General features: G+C 37.5%; 1 long non-coding RNA gene across 1 annotated transcript; it reads right to left on the minus strand.

Moving 5' to 3' along the window:
* Positions 1-266: 266 nt before the first annotated feature.
* Positions 267-3,233, minus strand: LOC110912575. Its single transcript, XR_004891292.1, has 4 exons — positions 2,754-3,233; positions 1,166-2,415; positions 968-1,084; positions 267-670 (listed from the first exon to the last, which is right to left on the minus strand). It is a non-coding gene; the product is annotated as an uncharacterized LOC110912575 (long non-coding RNA).
* Positions 3,234-10,557: the final 7,324 nt, after the last annotated feature.

Raw genomic sequence — 10,557 nt, forward strand, 5'->3', positions numbered from 1 at the left:
TTTATAATGCAACTTTTTTACATTCTAATGCAACTTTTTTAATACTCAAATGCAAAAAATGCAACCTTTTGTACATTCAAATGCAACTTTTTTGATACTTAGATGCAACCTTTATCATAGTCTAGTTACAAAAATGCAACTTTTTTTTAGATTAAATGCAACATATTTAAGAATGTTAGTTATAGCAAATGCAACTTTTTTACACCTAAATGCAACTTTGTAACATAAATTCAATTACTATTAATTAATACGCATTCAATCGCAACTGCGCCAAAAAATAATAGCAAAAATATTATAAATAGTCAAAACGTGTACATTAACATACTTGTTCAAACTCAAGTAACAATATACTCTACACAAAGTGTTGATTACAATAAAAAATATAAATGAAAAAATTGACTCATCTCTATCTTCAACTAACAGTCGTTTCATAACCTTCCGCATAATAGCTTTCCATGTTTAGTTATTGTCTGTCAATATCTTTTCACGTAACTTTGAGCTCGGATAGATTTCTATCATGATCCCCTTGGAATTTCTAAACTTCAACGTTTGCTTTGATTGGTTCCATCAACTACTCTATAATCATGTATGACGTGTAAGCACCATCTACTTTGTTCATCACAATCATAAAAGGATCCTCCGAAGCACTTTTGTAGGTCTTCTTTTGTTCCTTCAATAACATTAAGAAAAAAAAAGATTGTAAAAAGAATTGATAATTATGTTTGAGAGTATAAAGCTTCAACATATTAAATGATAGCTATGACATGAACTATTAAACTTCGTAGCACGATTTCAAACCAGTTTTGACTTGATCTGTTTCTAAAAAGACCCAAACAAATTGACCTAGCCCATTTCCAAAAGACTCAATTAACCCAAAACCCGAAAAATGAACCAAACAACACCCTCAACAAAAACTACTTTAATGTCAACAAAAGAAGCATGTTATGACATCGACACAGTAACTTACAATATTCCTTGTCGTGTCATCATATGTAGCAACATATACACGCCCTTATATCCCTTTACATGTATGTTCAAACACCTTCATTAAAGTCGGTAATTTCTTGTGCAGGTCATCATTTTTCTGTATTCATGATAATATAAACATTAACAAACAAATATCAGCATATGAAACACTTGGTACATGCTTTTGCATTTCTATAACCTCCAATTTGATGTTGTTTGCTCGATAAATTCCTCCCTTGGTAGAGAAGTTGCAAAACACGCAAGTGACACAATTTGGGTCATGTGGGTCTTTATTAAAGTTATACTTCTACCCCAGATCTTTTCTTAATTTTGATGTGGCTTCAGGTGCATCAGAAGTCATATTATGCAAGGAAAACAAACAGTGAAATATCAAAAGAATAAACAACGGCCTAAATTACACAGACATTTATTTTTTGGCTGGTTAAATAACACATTATTAAAGCCTAAAAAGCCCCTAAGCTCCTGGAATAATTACACAGAAGAAAAAAGAAACAGTACAGTAACAAAACACAAGCCAACTACTTAAATTTAATCCTATGTTGTCAAAAATGAATACAAGACACATACAATTCCTTGCCATTTAAACAATGCTTCTGCACACACAATAATATATACAACTCGGCTAACTATGTACATCATGAGACAAATCTAAATAACAAGTAACAGTAAGAAAGACATTGTCAAGAAAATTACTACCACGTTTTTATTATTCCAAAAGCTCAACAATTATGAGAAATCATCTTTTAGAATGCTTGTTTAGGCTTGCGAGCTGGATCGAGCTTGATAAGCGAAGCTCGGGCTCAAGCTTGTTTACTAAAAAGGCTTGTTTTTAGGCTCGGACTCGAGGTTGTTTAAGCTCGGCTCGTTACACCCCTACTTCTAACTGACCAACATCATCCTGTCACTATTAAACACAACATCATCTGCAAATAGCATTTAAAAAATAGCAACAGCAAACAATGAGCTAGTTATATCATTAATCAGGTCGACCGGAGTTTATATTTTATCTCTTAAAGGTAAATGGTTCAAAAAAAAAGTTTAGTTCAAATGGATCAAAAGATCATGTAATGCTAAGTGGTTTTTTCTTAATCAATGAATTTTAATTTTCAAATTTCATTCATTAGACACTGATTAGACACCTTGAAAAAAGTTTGAATGAGTGGTTAACTAAACAAGTGGCAGATTTAGCAAAATGAATCTGTGACCCATATCATCAAAATGCCATACTCACCTACAGTGACGGATCTTGCTTGTTGAACATGCCAGGGCCGAAAGACACGGGCACTAAAAAAAGCCCGGACAAGCCCGGGCCAAACATAGTATATATAAAAAATTTCGATCGAAATGCGGAAAATTAGCACTACGCCCGAAAAAACTTGCCCGGGCCATGGCCTTGCCACGGCTCTTCTAAGAACCGACTCTGGTCACCTATACTTGGCAGATTCAGCAAAATTAATATGCGACCCATATCAAAGAAATGTGATAATTATATTCGTATAGCAAGTTCAGCAAAGAATGGACATTAGTAGAACCCTTTTAAACAGTAGGTGAAGAACATCAACAAAATATTAACCAAAAGATGAATCTGTATTAAACTTGCTAAACAAATTTGATTAGTTAAATGGAAAGTATGAACTATTTAAGCCAAAATATTAACCAAAAGTACAACAATAAGAAATTCATCATACAAATATGAGCGGAATGAGCACCGATACAATAAATTATATACAAATCAAAGGATGAAACGAAAAAGTCGATTTACTGACCAGTTTAATTGCTTGAATTCTTGATTCCTAGAAAAGTAGACTCACGACTACTCTGCTCTAATTCTAGAATCGACTCTCGCCCCCAAAACTTAGTAACTCGAATCAAACAGAACGAAATGGGGAAGTTAGAAAATAAAGCCCCCAAAACTCGATAACTGCTCCGCTCCTTTGTAGTAAATTTCTCAGTGAAGCAATCGATCAAAGTGGCTAACTGAATGGTTGAACGAGATGAAAGGCTGTTGAACGAGGATCAAAGGGCCTTCCCAATATGAATAGGAAGAAGTGTGGTGGTGGTGCTCAACCGTTCACGGTGATCGTTCCATGATTTGGGAAGCAATGGAGACGTGATTTGGGAAGCAATGGAGACTGGTAAAGAGAGGATGTGAGCAAACTGGTCAGATTTGGGGGTTCGGGGTTAGGGTTAGGGATGTGGGAAATCTAAAATTTTGAATGGTATGAGATAAATCCCAAATATTTTTGGGGGAAATTAAAACGTTAATAATTATAAAAAATTGTAGAAAACATGTATATATAAAAACTATCTATTATAAAGTTTCAAAACGTTATATTATATTTGTGTTTTATATAAAAGTTTTATAACGTTATCTTATATTTTTATTATATAAATATAAATGTTTCAGTATTTTTATTTAGCTACTATAAAAATAATATTTTTTTATTTTATCATAATAATTCGTTTGTTTCAATATAATTTGTATATGATAAACTAAATCATGGATAACTAAGTCATACTAAATTCATGGATGTGTTAATGAACTATGTTGGGCCTTAATAGTTTTTATAAAGAGTTATAAATTTTATGCTACGACCCACTTTTTTATAATCAAATTATATATAATTAACTTACAAAAGATTTTTTTATGTTGTCATATATTTTAATTAATACACTAAAATAAGAAGTTAACAATGTCTCTCAAACTGATATCTCCCTACTAATTTCCCTCCAATTATCACTTCAATTCCCTTCTTTTTTTTTCGAAAGAAAACTTCAATTCCCTCCTAAAATTTCACTAAATTCCTATCAAAAGTTAGAATTTCATCATTATCATAAATTTTGGGAAGCATTGCTTATAAGAAAAAGTAATCGAGAGTGGAAGTACTAATAAAAAAACATTTTTAACATTAACTTTAATAAATCGTGTTTATTGAATTTCTCAACCTACAATTTTTATCGTGAAAGTGTATGGGCAAATAGATAATTACACTTTAACACGGCATTGCCTACCATTGGATTTGACCTTTAAAATAATATTTATATTTAACCTTTAAAATGTAACCTTTTAAAATAAAGGTTGCATTAACTTTTAAAAATGCAACCTTTAAAATTAAGTGTTGCATTTAAAATTTCACAATGTAACCTTTCTAAAAAAAAGTTGCAAATATCAATAAAATCTGCAACCTTTAAGAAAAAGGTTGCAATGTTTAACGAAAATTGCAACTTTTTTATGAAGAAGGTTGCATTAGATTTTCTAATGCAACCTTTTAGTTCAATAAAGTTGCATTAGAGGCAAATGCAACACATTTGAAAAGAGTTGCTTCTAAAAAGTTGCATTAGGCCAATTTTCTAGTAGTGTTAAAAATACTTTAAGGCTAAGTGATTGCAGCACTAAACCGTTCAAGGTATAAATACCAAAGGATGCACAATCAAGAACAAAGACAACACATTAAAATCAATGCAAACACAAGGGAATAGACAGAACAACATAGCATAAAAAGTTAAACATAATAAAGACCATACAGGCCAATGACCTAAGCGTTGTCCAAAGCCTTCAAGGCTTCAACCATCAAAGGACCTAAACGGTTCCCTGAAAATAAAAACATGTTCAAATACAACATTGTTCAAAGGTGCTAAGATAGCTACGAATTAATTGTTCAAACATCAGAAATAGACTTAGAAGCTCTAGCTTCACCAGCTTTAGCCTTCTTGGCCTTTTTCACCTTTCTCACCTTCTTGCCACCATCATCACCTGCTACCTCAGAGCCTTCAAGGCTTACCTCCAATTAACCCTCGGCAATGTCCAAAAAAGTCTCTTCACTATCACCTGAATGTGAACGCTTCTTGGACAAAAACTTCAGCACATACGACCTCGTTGAGGCCAGAGGGTTTCAATTCCTGCAACACGAAAAGAGGCTTACCAAAGCAAGAGGAAACCTCACCTACATAAGTGTCACACCCCAACCGATGGCGGAATCATCGGGGCGCGACACTGAGCGAAACAGGTTGTCCAGAAGTTTCCACAACAACTATTAATACAAATTCAGTTTAAAGTGATACGTCCCTTACCGTATCCCGAATAAATAACAAGTTATTACAGGTAACATCCAAACAATTAATTCTGTTCCGACAACTCAGACTTAAATTAAACATAAATATTGTTCAAATGCCCCTAAAGACCCAGACTGACAAGATCTACAAACAACTATGCACTAGCAGCTTGTTCTTGATAGACAACTATTTGTTGGGGGCCTCTAGAGACTTATTCTAGCTTCACTTCCCTAGCAAGCAGATATCCTAAATACCTGTCACATACGTTAAAATAAGTCAATACATAAAATGTAAAGGTGAGCATGCAAGTTTGATAATAGCATATAGAGTTCGAATAGTTTACGCATAACCAGCACGTACACAGAGGGAAATGATGCATGTTAATTATCGACATGGACCTATCGATACCAACGACTGCGGGTTGACTGTCCGAGACAGTTCGCAATACATGATTACCACCGTAATCCATGCAAGTAATTGTCCTTAACAACCCCCGTGTGAACGGGTGCTGAGTCCAAACTATAGTACTACGTTGCTAAGGCAGGTAGACAGCATTCCACGTGTAAACATAACAACAAGCATACATTTAGTCACGTAATACATGCAATCGGTTAGCGTTCAAATAGTTTGAATAGTGTGTTCGATTGTGATTTTGATAAGTAACGTATGTAACACCCAAAAGTGCTAAAGCAAAAAGGGTTCGAGTATACTCACAGTGATTGGTTATGGATTGAAGGGAGCGCTGAGAGTAGGGTTAGCCTGAATAGTTCGATAGCATGACGATGAGTAACGCGGAAATGCAAACAAGTGTAAATGGATCGAATAGCCTGGTCGATCGAACAGCAAGTGCGATCGAACGGGCTGTTCGACCGGCTTGAAAGTCCGTTTGAACAGTCATGTTCGATCGGCCGGTAGGCTCGATCGGCTGGTCCATTCGAGTCGATTGTTTCTTCCTCAGATGTGTTTGTGTATGATGGTTTGAACTTTTGAAGTTTTTGTTGTAGCATTTGAGAACACTGAAGTGTTCTTACTTTTCAGGTCGATCGATCGAACGGTCTGTTCGATCGGCCGGCTTAACCGATCGGTTAGGAACTTCAGAAGTGGTTCTCAGCAGAATGTCACTCGATCGAACAGCCTGTTCGATCGGCTGGCATTCCATACTACGAACAAGTTGCAAAATCGATTAAGTGTTGAAGCATAGTATCTCATGATCCGAAGAGTAATGTTTATCAATCGAGTAGCGTATTCGATCGAACATCACTTCGTCAATAGCATACTTCATAAGATTTGAAAAGTGTGGAACCATGTGCTAGCCGATCGGCTGGCCCGGCCGATCGGCTGGTATGCTCGATCGGCTGGGCTGTTCGTTCGAACAGCCTAGCCGTTCGGCCAGCATTTCTGACCTGGTCGGCCTTTCGTCTAACACTTGGCTGTTTGATTATTTGTCATGATTTTAAGGTGTTTCGACAGCAAGTTAAACCATTAGAACGTGGGTCCTTACTTGCTTTACTGGTTCGGACAGGAATCACCCAAGTCCGGCCGGTGAACTGTTCGAAACGGTAGTTTGATGTTTAACCCGGAATCGGTGAACCTTGTAGACAGTATCCGGATCTTGAACCTTTTAACCGTTAGAATGATTAGCTAGTTGGTTCGAGCTCCGTTCCTATCGGTTTAAGGTTTTGAGTGTAAAATGTTGAAGAAAAGTTGGAAATCCTTCCATGAAAATGTTAAGATTCTCAAGAATCCTAGTTTGTTTATGTGGAAATCGGTCAGATCTAAGCTATCCATGGTCGAATGAGGCCAAAGTATGATGTTCTTCAAGAACACCATGATGACATCACCCAAGAACACTTAGATCTTGGTGATTTCACGGTTAGAAATCAAGTTTTGAAAGATAGAAAGGTGTAGAATCATGTAATGATCAAAAATGTACAAGAATTAGAGTGAAAACTTACCGGAGTTGAGAGAAATCTGAGAAAAGGTGAAGAACAAGGCTGGTTCGGTCAGAGCTTTCCAAAAGTAGAAAGAGTGACAATGACAGGGCTATTTATAGGCCTCCCAAAGAGGAAAGTGTCAACCGATCGGCCAGGATCTCCGATCGAATGGCCTGCTCGATCGGCCAGGAAAGTGCTAGCCGATCGGTAGGCCTGTTCGATCAGGATGCTTCCTGTTCGATCAGCAACCCTTTTCGAGTGTTTCGCGACGGTTTTCGATATTTCGATTTCGGTAGACGAGGATACGAATACGATAGAGTTCCTAGTCAAATTACTTTCAGTCCCAACTACTATATCTAACATACAATCATCTATAAGTCACGTTTCGATGTCGGTTTCGATTGAGTTTGATTGCTTTTCGAGTTTTGATTCGAGTTTCGATTGATTCGATTGAATACCACACAAACATAAAGTAAACATGCACAAGTAACACATAAGGCACACACACATGTAAGTATTACCACACCAGTTTCGCATAGTTCGAGCCTCGAGTTCGATTGATTGGTTCGATTACCTTGATTATTGATTGATTAACTTTATCGCATTGTTACTTCCTACTATTCACAGTCGTAAATTGGTCGCATTGATTAAACATTCGATCATTTTATTTAGACAACACTTACTCCACATAATACAAATAAAACACAAAATCGACTAATTACAGTCAAGAAGTCAAAGTTGACTTGGACTTTGACTTTGACTTTGGCATTCGAAAACACGGGGTGCTACAATAAGGGTAAGTTAGATGTTCCATGCTGAGACGGATTCCTTGAAGGTAACCAAAGCTTGGGGCTGATAAAAAGAAGATTGATCTTGAGGCTGACCAGATTTGTGGGCCTTATAACCAGCAACGAAGCCCAGATGCTTGCCATGATTAAGGAACTTTGTATAAACATCACCATGGGCTGAGTTGAATTCCGCGGAATGAATAAGGTAGGTAACTACCTATTGGAAGCCATGTTCAATCAGCCACTGGTTATCGCTGGTCACTTGGGCCAGGGAAGCCCTTAAGCATTCTTTCTCCTCTGAAAAGGCTTTCTTCTAGTCATTCAAAATTTCCCTGTCAGCCTTCAATTGCAGCCTATCTGCCTCCATCCTTTTCTTCAACTCATTCATCTCCACCTCATGCCGTGAGGTGAGTTTACCAACCTTCATCACCCAAGCCTTCTCCTTTTCAGCAAACCTATCAATCTCTTTCTTCATAGCTGCCACTGAAGCTTTCATCTTGTCTTTCTTCTTCGAAAAATCTTCGTACTCTTGCATCCTCTTGCGGAGAAGAGAAACTCCCTCAGGAAGCATGGCAGCAAGATTGCAGATACTTAGCATCATCCGAGAAATCATCATATCATCTTCCATTGCCGAAATGGAACCACGAACAATTGGAGGGAAAATTGTTTAACACATCCTCACAAATAGAAGAGGACTTGAAGTTGTCCCCAACTTTAACATTCTAGTTGGGAACCTAAATCTCAACGGCATTACCCTCCAATGGGCCTTCACCACTCCTTTCAGAAGAACCCCGTGCAGCAGACACCGCAACCTTTTTGCCCCCTGATTTTCCTTTCTTCCCAACCACCACTGCCAACTCCTAATCCTTTTTTGCCTCAACCTCAACCCCGCAGTCCTCAAAAACCTTAATGTCATTGCTAAGATTGACAGGATCTGAAGCAGATGACTGGCTTGGACCCTTCAAACGACGAGACAAACAACGGGTTGAAGGCTTAGAAGAGCTAACTTTTGTGAAACCTTTAACATTCGGAACATTAACATATGTCCCTCTAGGAACCAATTTAACCTTCCGCCGTCCTAGTAACAGCATCTTCTCCCTCAATAGCTTCAACATCCCCAAGAACAACATCGAAGGTATCGTTAGCCTTGATGAAGTCTAGGGCAGACATAACTATAAAAAACAAACAAAAGTATAAGAAAACATAACCATGCAAGAAAATAAAAATGGGAAAGCAAAATAACATACCCTGATCACCCCTCATAAACATAGGGTCTTGATTTGGCTTATCCCATAGAACACTCACACCAGTTGAGACTAAAAGATGTTCAGGGAAAGGACGAAGCCGAGGACAATCCCTAAGGGCTGTCAACAACCCCTCATCTAGTTCAAAAACAGAGGGTTCAAGTTCGTTTAGAACGGTATCAGGATGCCCCCAAACCATTTTACACGGAATAACTGACTCATAAACCCAGAAAAATCGGTCCTTCCAAGAACCGAGAGTAGTCATAAGCGATGAAATCAAAGAAATGTCAATCTGAGATGTTTCGTGAACCAGTCATCATTTTTTGCCAATCGAAAAAAGCGACAAAACATTAACAATGTTGGGTCATAGCCCAGTGCACTACACAAAACTTCAAAATGTAATTGTCCAAGGGTGCAACCCCCTGAGGGTGCAACTGTCCGAATGATACACGATAATACTCCAAAACGTTGAGAACAAAGATGGAAAAAGGGTAACGGAGATTAGGAAAATCGAAATGGCGACAGTACAAAGCAACGAAACCCGGCGGACATTGATCAATAGATTTATCACAACCCGGAGCAACCGGATTGACAGATGAATCAATACCCAAATGTTCACAAAAGGAATCGACTTCCTCTTGTGTGAATTGAGAAAAAGTTACTCCCATATCCTTCCTCGCACCCATTGCTCTGAAGCATGATTAAGGAAGATCAGAAAAAAGGAGAAAAATAAACTAACCTGGATGATCGAATAGAGAGAATTTAGGAAATCTTGTTGCGGAAAGATGAAAGTAAAATGGCAGTTATGTATTTTGAATGACAAATTAAAGGGGTAATTAATAAGACCCATCGGTTATTATGACGTGGGGAAGAGAACTGACGCCTGAAAAACCGTCATATGTCAAATCAACTGTCTAATCAAATTCAAATTGATATCGCCCAAAACCTTGAAGCAGGTAACCCTTGAAGCCTTTGAACAAGCAAGAGTGTTGTGTAAAAGTTAGAAGCCTTTGAGCTTAAACCCCAAATACCTCTGACTTGGGGGCTGATGACGTGGGTAGCTCAAGCTCAATAAATTAGCTAGAATACAATACAACTTAAAGGGTTGAAAGGTTAAAGGATTCGGAATTGACCAACTGTCGTAAACAGCAAAAAACATGAAACAGTGCCGGGTCACATCACACTTTACGTGTGAACTCCCCCACTCAGTCGGAAAAGGAGCATGTGGGGAGACACATCCTATCTTTTGAATACCCATATTCACTTCATTGAAATTTTCAGTTAATTCCGAGAACGGTAAATTCGTTCGGTCACAGTAAACATTGAATTCTTTCAATCATTACACCACCTTACTATGTGTGTATAAATCTGTAGCCTGAGCTAATCATAAACCCTAATCATATCGATTCATACGTCGTTAGTTCGACTCATCATTCAAGTAGTCTTGATACAATTATGTAACAGGACAATGATACACTAAATTCTATTGTATTTTCGGTGCATCCCTGCGATTCAAATTAATGTCACTGATTTCTAGGGCTGTAAACGAAC

This window comes from Helianthus annuus, chromosome 4 (assembly GCF_002127325.2).
Source record: "Helianthus annuus cultivar XRQ/B chromosome 4, HanXRQr2.0-SUNRISE, whole genome shotgun sequence".
In the NCBI taxonomy this organism is placed as follows: Eukaryota; Viridiplantae; Streptophyta; class Magnoliopsida; order Asterales; family Asteraceae; genus Helianthus; species Helianthus annuus.